Consider the following 12,341-nt stretch of genomic DNA (forward strand, 5'->3'; position numbering starts at 1 on the left):
CGTAATTATTCCGGATCAAGTTTTTCTATGATGTTTTTGGGCCCAATTTATTCCCAATTGATCTAGAACCTATATCTAAATAATACGCATTGTTATGATTACGATACAATTTCAAGATATAATATATATATAATAATATATATAATATATATATAATAATATATCTAATAATATATATAATATATATATATATAGCGGAAAATATATTGGAAGTTTTATCGTATTTATCGCTATTTATGCATTTACTAATTATAATTAATCAATCTTTAAAATATATATATATTTCACACAAAGTCACCAGCAGCAGTTCGTATGTCAGTAAAGCATTATTATCCTCTTTCTACTTCTTTGTATTATAATATTAATGGGTAAATTCGTTCCAGGCCTTTACATTGCAGCAGACTGCGCTGAATACATAAATTAAGTTGTTGACTCACAAAGGAACTGAGTGTCTTCTTTACCTTTGTACTAGTTATTATTTAAATACGATACAATTCTTTACAGTCATGTATTTTCCAACTTAATCGCATTGTTTTGTTTGCACTATGTTAATTAAAAAATAAAGTATCTATTTTTAGTTAGCCTGACACTTGTACTATAAATATAATTTAATTAGAAAGAAATTCCGTAAGGGACTATTTAAATTTTATTACTAGGTTATGATGAGATTTTAGAGCTGTTATAAAACCTGTATATGACTCAAATATCCCTTTCTCGTTAGAAACTGTCACTCACCCCTTTCAAGTATCAATTTCAAATCCCAAAAAGGAATATCAGAAAGGACGATGCTGTCCACACGTGCTGTGAATAAACAGCGAACGCTCTGAATAGAAATTTTATTCCTGTTTGCGTCTAAACTCATATACCCCTAGTCTAGGGTGTTCTAAAGGTTCTTTCATACGGAAATTTAGAGCTCTCGCCAATGGAAGAAAAAGGGCTTGACCCATTTCTCTTCAGCTCAGTGGTCACACATACAAGCTTAATTTGTCTTTTCATGTTCGTAATCGTATGCCTTTTATTTCTATTATATTTTTCCTGGTATATTTATATGTGAGGTTATTTTGACTAACGGAGTGTGTAATGATTACATTATATTTAATAACACTGTTTAAATTCAAACTTATCTGTCTCTCGATACAATGTTAACAGAAATACACTTATAATAATAATAAATTTCAATGACCAATGTAAGATTACATTAGAACAATTAATTTAATTCAAACTTACAGTAATATCACAGATTTTTGACAAAATGCAAAAACCTAAAAACAGACTGGACTTGAATAACCAGAAATAAGATCCAATTTACTAGCGCAATATTGAATAAACTTCAAGATTAAGATATCCTCAGTGAGCGGCTAGATTTTAATGGGAAAGTCTCAAGTACTGAGAACCTTTTGAAGCTTAAACTTGAGAAAGCTAATGATATGAACGGCGAATATTCGTGACGTCAAAAAGAGCGTGTCTGTTGGAAGCGGATGGAGGTCGACTCCAATTTCTTGCGGGGAACGTCACGGACAACTTATAGGGCTTAAGTCATAAGATACATGAATACTAGATTACAATATTAATAATGGCCGCACTATTACAAATAACCAACATAATAATAATAATTTATTTCAAATTATTATTTTGTATCATAAACGTCATTAACAGTTTTTACTTTAAATGTTTGTTAGTAAAGTTTTATTATGGTTAGTAATCATTATTACCCGAAATGTGTCTCTCCAATGCATCACAAAACGAAGTGCAACGGGTATATATTAATGTTGATATGTGACATGTTACTTTCTGAGGTTCAAATGATTTTGCGAGTTAACACTATTGTGTTATATTTGCGAACACATATTTACTATACATAAAACGTATAAATACGTGTGTTGAATTGGTATGTAGGCGAAAATGCAGGTGGGCTGTACATATCGCAACAGCTAAAGACAATCGGTGTAGTGAACGATTCCTACGGGACAACAGCGCAGACACCCGCAGCAGCGTCCAAGCGACCTGGAAACCCCAAGCAAGAGAACTTGGAACCCTGCCCTATCATGGGGTTCTAAAATGTTCTAAAAGTTATAATTATTTAAATATTTTTGGAAATAAAAGGCCTTGTAAATTTAACCCGGTAAATTTGATCCTGGTTCACTATTGAACACAGGCTTAAGAAAATTAAACACAATTTTTTTATGGGAGAAATTAGGTATCGTGTAACTTTTTTGAAACAAATGTATTTCGAGAGGTTCATTTCATTCCTTCCCTAATCTTCTATGAAACTTCAACATGTACATGTCAGAAGGTTAAATAACACTTCTAACACATTTAACATAATATTACTATTGCAATAATCTACTCTCTCATAACTTGAGACAGATATCGCAACGGATCCGAAGCAGCGATCTACGGAAATTGGCCTGCGTCTACGAATTTGCGATACACGGCTTGAATTTTATCATTACCATTCATGGCCTCTATTTTTATACGAAATCGTTCTGCAAGTGTCGTACTTTCTCAAAAATATTTGTTTAAAAATATAAAGTAGGTAATAAATTTTATATAAAATTCCTACAGCGGGCTGTGTCATACTGCTAACATCGAATTAATTGTTGTTGTTAAATAGTAGAGTTGATGGGATTAAGCTGCTTAGTTTCATCATAGGACGTCGAGGCAGAATACGAAATTCCACCCGTATTACCTCCGCTGACGCCGACTTCCGCCGTTCCACAACTGAGCTTTTTCTAGGCAGTTTTTGCAGCCCACCACTATGTGGAACCAGCTGCTCACCGAAGTACTTCCGAACCAATTCGACTCAGGGTCCTTCAATAAAAGATCGTAATTCTTAACAGGCCGCCAACGCACTCGCAATTCCTCTGCATTGAGAGTGTCCATGGATGGCGATATCATTTAACATTAACCAATTCGACTCAGGGTCCTTCAATAAAAGACCGTAATTCTTAACAGGCCGCCAACGCACTCGCAATTCCTCTGCATTGAGAGTGTCCATGGATGGCGATATCATTTAACATTGGGTGAGCCCCCTGTTCATCAGTTAAAAAAAGTGTTATTTAGTATATTTTCAAATATTGTTTTACTTTGATAGTCAATAAAAATGATACAGGAGGCTTTATAATAGTTTTTTTATTGAAATATGTTTAAAGCGTCTTTTATATATATATACAACAAATCGCATAATATCATTGTTTTAATTCTTGTCAATTTTGTACAACAATACAAAAGTTGTGGATCATTTGTCTTTCTCAATTACATTCTCTCGACAAAAGCTTTCGTAGCTTCAATTAAAATGCAGATGTCTCCAGAGCAGTTGAGAAGTCATAACAGACTGATCAATTGTGTAAATTGAGCCAATTTCTTACGCACCCATAAATTTAAGTGCTCTTTTACTGCGATCACTAAACATTTAGGCCGCGTATACACTACATAACGTCTATAATATACGTAATATATGATTCCATCGTTATTATTACGTCCTAGTGATGTCTACAGTTAGATACTATTAAACATTGTATAACATAAGAATGTTAAAGTGAAATCATTATTAACCTATATTTCCTACTACTACTAGCAGTTTGTTTGACAATCAATTGCCTTGTGACATAGCAGCTGATAGTAATGCCATTGCTCCAACATACATATAAAATAAATACAAGATATCAGGTTGAAAACAACCGTTAGCGTTATACAAAATTTCATTTTTTCAACTTCAAAATTCATTTAAAAGCTTGCTTTTGCATTACTAAAATAATGAGTGTTCGATTACATTCCTGTGAAAACGTGAAAAATATTATATTGTCCAACACGGCTGTGGGTATCTGCATTAAATTTGCCATTATAGAGTGGACGAGTATTTAGATCATAAGATTGACATCAATTCTAAATAACTTAACTTCTTATAATGACATTATACAAATTTATATGACATTTGCATGCCTATTTGTATATAACAAATTGTGTAGTGTTTTATAATTAATCTATCTAATTGTACCACTATCAAATAAGACTCATAAAGACCACTACTTTAAAGTAAAGTGTGTAAATAGCCTAAATGATTGTAATACCAAGCTTTTAAATTAGGCTATCATAGAAATAATAAAATGTCTCCTAAAGCCTGTTTTGTTGCTTCAAGACATAAATTTAACCGCTAAACTTTAACAATAACGAGTTTCTAAATGTCTGTAAGATGTGATTTAATTATTTAATAGCTTAATAAACATATATTAAATAATAAATAGCTGTATTAAAAAAGAAATGGATAATGCACAGGGTTAATATTGTAAAACATTACATAAAAAGTCCTGCAACAGATACATTAGAAGTCTTTTGTATTTGAAATATGTTTGAAACCATTTATTCTAGTGCATCCATTTCCTTCAGCTTTTTAAAGTTATCGTTATAGTTTCTTTAACTTATTTAAATGCATTTAAAGAAAGAGGTATATCATAAGACCTAATTTTCGTCAAACGAATACGAAACGATACACGATAAACCAGTATAGACTTCGCAAACACTTCACAATCGACAACAGTTTAAAAAGAGTGTTCCAATTCTTAAAAGGCAACGCACTCGCGATCACTCTGGCATTGATAGTGTCCATGGGCGGCGGTATCACTATAGATCAGGTGAGCCTCGTGCCTGAAAGAAAAAAAAAACACAAACACTTTTCATCAAACAACTGTTCAAATTAACCTATAAATTAAAATCAGTTCAACATATGTTACAGTCTAGTATTAAATCACAAAGAGAAATCAAGAAATACACACAAATAGAAAGGTGTCAAAGATTAATAATGAAAATACGTACTTTTATTATTTTTTGTTTAATTTAGACAACAAATAACCAAAGTTTATTGAAAATTGCTTGCAATGCATTTAAGATGCATTAATTTTTGGCTTTAAGTTAAGTTTGCCTGTGTAATATAATTAATTGTCAATCAAGACATGAATACAATTATATTTATCTGTAAATAATTATAAATTGACAACTCGGCAACTCATCATAAAAATCAAATCGCCATCAAAAGGAATCACATTATTGGCAATATCAAATAACACTTTTTTCACACAACCATCACCCTTTTAGCATCAGCAAATCCAAACTCCATTTGCATGATATGCCTTCTTTTATTAGGGTCCTTTTAATAGCCATTTCTGTCATAAAATGAAATCCCTGTACGTGTTAGATAAAAAAGTTTTTATCGTGGTATAATCCAGGTATGTATTAGTAACATCGGGAAAAATTGAAATTATCCTACTGGTCATTACACCCGAATTAATTAATGTACACAATAAACTCTGACACAGTATAAAATTAGGATTTTGCATTAAAATATAATCCACGTTATTATATGATGGTTATCAAATGGTGTCATATTTTTAGAAATAATGTCAATGTTAGTGTTTTGTTTAATGACAACAAATTCAAATTGTTTTTAAAGTTAAACGAACCTTTATATAAGAGTTATTATTCTACCGTTGCAAGCTTTAAACATAAGTGTTCCCGTCTGCGCATGGCTTAATTGGCAAATGACGTATAGCAGAGTTCCTGGCTTAGATTCTCATCTAAACTAAAATTGATTATATTATTATAAAGAGGCTAATTACCTTACTTCTTAACAGATTCTAGACACATATTGCCCTTTGCCCCAGCGAGTAAGTGACTTCAAAGTATTTTTTGAGTTATATTTTATATGTAAGTCATTCGATTCAAACTTCACTAGAAAAGTAATAAAAGATGTTTATATTCAATTGAATATTACATGAGGGTATGTTTGTTTGATAAATCAATTACCATAATATTTTATTTCAATTCTGAAACTCACTTCGTGATATTCTATCAATGCATTCCATAATTTTTAAATATGACTTCAAGAGTACCTAATAGTACTTTGCAGTAGCAAACGATCGTCAATTTCATTTGTTAGATAGGTTAACGCTTCTTTAGATACTTGAAGACCGTAACTAGAATAAATAATTTTCTTAAAATTGTAATTACTCATTCCAAGAAGAATTTGTTTAGTCTATTTTTCTCGTCAAGCTAAGTTTATTCGCAATTAAATTAAGTTTTTGGAATAAATAAACACTTCAATTTCAATATTAACAAAATCCTAGGCTTAAATTAGTATTCCTTTGAAAACCATAAAATTGTGTTTATTATCCTGAATTTAACCAAACACATAATTATTATCTGTTTTGATTGTTATATTGTTTAATTTAAATCTATTTACTAAGTCTTTTTCACGTCGTTCTTTTTAACGAACACCACTGTAACCTAGTTGTACCAATATTATATAGTTATACTAAGCAACATAAGGGAACGGAAAGTGACAATCTAACAAAAATAAGGTCATTCAGAAGAAGCACATCAAGACAGTCACTTGAAGATACATTAAATCTTTTAAAGTTTTTTGCATAACTGGCCATAAATGAAAAGCGTAATGGATAGCACATACCTAAATAAATCTTAGCCGAGCGAGACGGCCCGTGAACGCTTGATATTTCGCGTCATTACGCCCAAGACGCGTTTTTTCCCTAATTCAAAATACAGGTATATGATGCTATATATTAGATGTTCTCATTTACTCCGAAATGATTCTGAGATTACTTCGACTGTGAACGAGCTTTGATACGCTGTTTTTGCAGTAAATTTCAAAGAGAATGTAAATTGAGTTATGACTTTGAATACATGAAGGTAATTTTGTATAGAATGGTGCTGGTAATGCGATAAATGAATTATCTTGATGTTAAATTAATATTTCTTTTTATTTTTTTATATCTAGACAACATATAATATTTATGCCTTCAGTTAAGATTAATCAAATCAAAAATCATTTATTCATATTGGTAACATAATGTACACTTAAGTATGAACGTCAAAATAAAGAAATTTAATGTTTTTAAATGCTTCTAAATTACGCTGACGGCTTTAAGAATACTTATTGGTTACAAACTAATGCACTAACAATAAGCACAGAAGAAAAAAACATTGAACAAATTAAAACTGAATCTAACATGAAAAACTTTTCGCAGCGCTGTTTATCAGTCCTTCTGAACAGAAGTTGGTGAGTTTATAATTCCTCTAGGACAGGGGTGAAAGGATTAGAGGGGAACTCGCCCTAACTTGCAAATCTCAACACTGATAACATTGAATTCCAGCTTATTTGCAAGTTCGATAAGGCTTTGTATATGAGTGGGGTACAAATATTTAACACACCAAAAACATTTATACATACGGAATGGTTTTCTTACCTTAAAGTTCTGTAGGCAACCAGGGCACCCAGATTATTAAAGACTGATCAGTCTGATAAATAAAATAATATAAAAATGTTTTTACTCATTATAATGTGTCAGGGTTCCCAGCTCTTTCATAGCAAATATATGTTTAAAATTAGGCGCAGCACTTTTATTTTCATTCCAGGTCTTGATCCTCTTTCGGCTTTGCATTGATACGGTTACTTGGATTACTTGACCATGTTTTTTTCATTCAGATGCACGAAACATATATGGCTAGTTTTAATAATTATAATTAAATTACCAATTTTATGTTTCTAGTAATGATGTTAGATAAATGTGAATCTATTTTTGACATAACAAGATGGTTTTAAATATAAGTTTTAATTAATTTTCATGTTTGTAAGTAAATATAATTGTTCATACTTTAATGTATATTAAAACAATTTAATACATAAAATAGTCGCTCATTTAACTGTAGTCGCAATAAATTAATCACCTTTTTAATCGCCACCTCTATTAGTGTTAATAAAAATCCAGTTTTTGCATTAAAGTGACTAATTCTAAATATTTTTCGCGTAATGGTCGCAATAAAAGTTTAAATGGCGGTTTCTCGTGATAATCACGGATGTAATTTTAACGTTCACGAGTAAAACGCCCGGGATTCCAGCTTAATCTTTTATAAAGGGCCTATTCTGAAGCAAACGATACTTTTATTTAACAATAATGTTATATCGAACTCATCATCTATAACTCATTCTCCATTAACTAACGTACAAACACAAGTAAAAATGGCTACATTTAAAAATACCAAAAGACAAGTTTGAACAAATATAAATATCAATATAAAATTAATACTAATGTAGCGCAGCTGATTTTCTACGTTATACGTATGTATATATATAGCAAAAACTCCGCATAAATAAACAAAACTTCATATGTTTCCAGCTCTTTAGATTTTATTGTTTTGTGAAGGTAATGGTCTGCTTAGTACTACGTTGGATTCATTACAAATAACCTATTACGAGTAAGAATATCTACTGTAAAAAAAAGTTTACTATAGGAATAACTAATCTGTAATGTCTCATTTAAATCTCTGCAGGATATATCCCTTGACAATGTTAATTATTATATAATAATAATTAATCGGCATATCATATTTGACTAATAAAACATCAATTAGGTCAAGCCATGAATAACCCCAAAATAAAAAAAAGCTTTACATTATTATTTAAACACTTTTTATGTTTTATTTCAGGATATTTATTTAAAAATATATGTTCAAGAATAGTCTTCACTTATTACGACATTCGTCGGTAATATTCCTTTCATCAGGGATAATGAAACAGACGGCACATGAGATTCCTTATGACTAAGCATGTCTTGTTACTTTTGATTTATTTGTTAATGACTCAGTTTAAATTTGAGGTCAATGGCAGAGATAACTTAGAAAATATTACATTAATAATTATCATTCTTGTTGCAAAGTTGCTAGTCCTACTTAAAAACCATATGTCAAAAAATCCTTTGCGATTTAAAGATGACGGAGAGTTTATTATCAGTTCTTCTCTTACTTCTAGTAAACTTAGATGCATTAATTTATTGACTGACGTTCAGATGTGTACATTAAGTTAGATGAATAAACGGTATATATTAGCAATAGCATACATCCTGGGTTCGATTTCCATTAAAACAAATCATGTGTGTAATTTTACTTGATAGATTAATAAAAGAAGATTGATATGTAAGAAAACTGGGTTTGTTTGAACTCAAAATTATAATCTTTTCGCTGTCGCAATTAGTTCATTTCTTTTTACCTACTTGGTTATGAAAATATTAGATTGAAAAAAAGTTCAATATAGCTTTATTCATCTAAGTAAACAAGTACACTTATGAACGTCAAAAAATTCAATTAATTGTAAATTTACATCTACTGCCAGTTCGCTAATCAAGAGCGTAGAGCGGGCAAGAAGAACTGGCAAGAAACTTTCCGCTACTCTTTTCAATCGCCAAGTTTTTAATAGAAATTGTTTGAACTGGAGCAAATCAATCCCAAGGATTAGGATCATTTAAGTATTCGTCACATTTATAAAAAGCTTTATTAATTAATTTACTTTTAACAAGGGCTTTGAATATAATAATTATAATTAATTTAAGTAATAAGTATTTTATTCTAAAAAATCTAGTGGTTACAATAAGATTGCTGTAAACTCCATATCTGGTGCTTTCCTCGCTCAACAAATAAATATCGCAATACACCGAGGAAATGCATCCAGCATTAAAGGTCTATTATAAATCGGTTTATTGTATATAATAAAATGCTAAATATAGCTTATATTCACGATGAGATTTTGACATTATGTGATCCCGGCTATTTAATATTATAATTGTAATTCCTCGGTAGGCAAGTCACGTGGGCTGGAATTTATATTGGGTCTTCCGCTGCGGTCACAAGAATTCGAAGACGCCACCATAATGTTATTTTATGGGTAAAACAAGGGGGTGGTTTATTGACTTTTTGCGTTTAACATTTACTGAGGTTTTATTTTATTAGCGTCCTTATAAACTGAACGCCCTCGACTGATTTACACAAGCTGTTTGTATAATCTATGTTAAATGATTCTTGTGATGAATCGTCGGTATTTACTGATTTGACAAATTTAGGGTTGCATATCATATGAATTAAACGAAAACAAAAGAACGTAATATAGAAAAGGTTTATTACCATAAATTAGTTGCAAATATCTTAACATTCAATACATCAAGCCGCTATGAATTTTTATTATTGTATAAATTTTGATCACTTTTATCGATACTAACATTTACTTATATATCTAAATATATAAAACAAAGTCGTGTTTAGTTACACTACGTTTAACTGAAGATAGGCTGGACCGACGTTAGTTAGATCTTTTCGGTGAATTATTATTGTCCGATTCGAATAGCATATTAAGTAACAAAATATCGGATGGTTATCGAATAACAGTAAATAAATAAATTTTACAAATGCAAACAACATGTGGTGCCATCTATTAACAAAACTAAGCATAATTTTACATCGAATTCGTGGTTCAAGAAATTTCGATCTTGAGGAGAATGAGAAGATGCATAACCAGGCTTTTATCTTTATCGAAGACATGTTACCTCATCAAAAAAGCTTGTGAATCAGAAAGTGTTTTAACATGCAGTATCCCAATACTGGCGCTAAAGAGAAGATGTCTAATGTGTAAAACTGTCATTGTACTTTCGCAAGCAATAAAACAATTCTGTATTTTCAAAAATGTTGTATTAATGTAATACCTAAATGAAATCCTACATTAACTAAAGTTAACGCGATATTATTAGACTGTTAGGTGGATCGAAGTTCGTCGGGTCAGCCAGTTCTTTATATTATATAATATTAGAAGAATAGTAATGCAATTAATGTTAATTTAAAAAAGGTAATATAACACAGAGTTGTCGAAGTAAATAAAACCAAGCATGACGCAAGATTAAGGCTGGATCGGGTGTCACCTGCAACCTTATCGCCTAACTTTCTTGGGGGAAGCGCAATTATTCGTTATAATACCGCATGGAGTTTTGTTTCACGAGGGTTGCGTATTATGATAAACAGTTTATTTAGTATCTATATATATAGTATAACATTAGTAGCAGGTACACCCTGCAGTTATCGTACTCAAGTATTTATTTATTAATAAAGGTTACCCAATATGTTGCGTTGATATTTTAAAGGCACGTTCGTTAGTCTATATCTGACGCTGTTAGCGATTTTGTTTAGACATGTTAGCCTGAATTGCTTTGTCTTGCAATATACCAAACCATATACTATACCAAACCAACGTGAACTATATGCGAATAGTATGGACAATATAATTTACGCGGTATTTTAATAAATATGCATTAAATCGCTTAAAATATCCCATTTAATGTTTAAGCAAGTCACAATTACTTATGTTTTCGATATTTAAAAACATCCTAATTTCGTTGTTTTTTTAACATAATATGGTGGAATATGATTTGAATACAAAAAGTTCTTAATATAAAGCAGCACAAAGCTTACTCTCAAGGGAAATTCTGATCACATTATTAAAAATTCATTGATGTTACACGTTTTGTACTACATTGTGAAAATACATCTATGTATTTATCTTTCGAGATAACTTGGTATTAATCTAACAATTTTGTTTTAATATAATGCGTTGTTTTCCAGGGGTTTTTTTCACTTCACTAAATAATACTAAATGAAATACTAATCGCATATCTTATATCTTTAAACAAACAATTCTTGTATATGTATATATATATATAATTGGAATCTCGGAATCGGCTCCAACGATTTTCATGAAATTTAGTATACGAGGGGTTTCGGGTGCGATAAATCGATCTAGCTTAGAATCATTTCTAGAAAATGTTATTTTATTCGTGTATCAACTTAAACATAAACTTTCTTTTTTTGTAAGATTCATATTTCATCATTTTATTAGTATGTAATTCGTACTTAAATATAATTTCCAAAAAAACACAATTTATAAAAAAAATACCACCGAGCAAGGCTCGGTCATCCAGGTACTGTATATTAACGATGTATATGAAGAGCATGGATCCTAAAGCGTGGGTAAAACCGCATGGAACAGCTAGTTAACTATAACCCCATACAAGTCTGTAATAACCTACGTCACGCCCTTAAAAGATCTAAGTTTTTGTTTTAAAACTCATACAAATTATTCGCCTAATAAATTCTGTGCGCCTAATAAAAATTTAAAAAATAGTGTCAAATTTTTGTAGCATTCTATCATTGACTGTCTCGAAACATCAAAGGTTTTATATAAATGCGTATTACATCCTATCGAAGAGCATTATTAGTATCTTTTAACATCTTTAATAGTCGTTATGCCAGCAAGTTACTTGCACGAAGAACGCCATCTTCAGGCGCAATCCAGACTTCATCGTAAAATACTAAACATGATTTATAGTCAATGTCAGGAAAAAATATTTTCAGCCAATACATCTGTTCAATAAGAACTGCAATTATGTAAGAAACGCTTTGGAAATATTTCATCAACAGTTTACGAGCGTAGTCGTGTGCTGGTTTACGACTTACGA

The sequence above is a fragment of the Pieris rapae genome, chromosome 3, assembly GCF_905147795.1.
Source record: "Pieris rapae chromosome 3, ilPieRapa1.1, whole genome shotgun sequence".
Classification (NCBI taxonomy): Eukaryota; Metazoa; Arthropoda; class Insecta; order Lepidoptera; family Pieridae; genus Pieris; species Pieris rapae.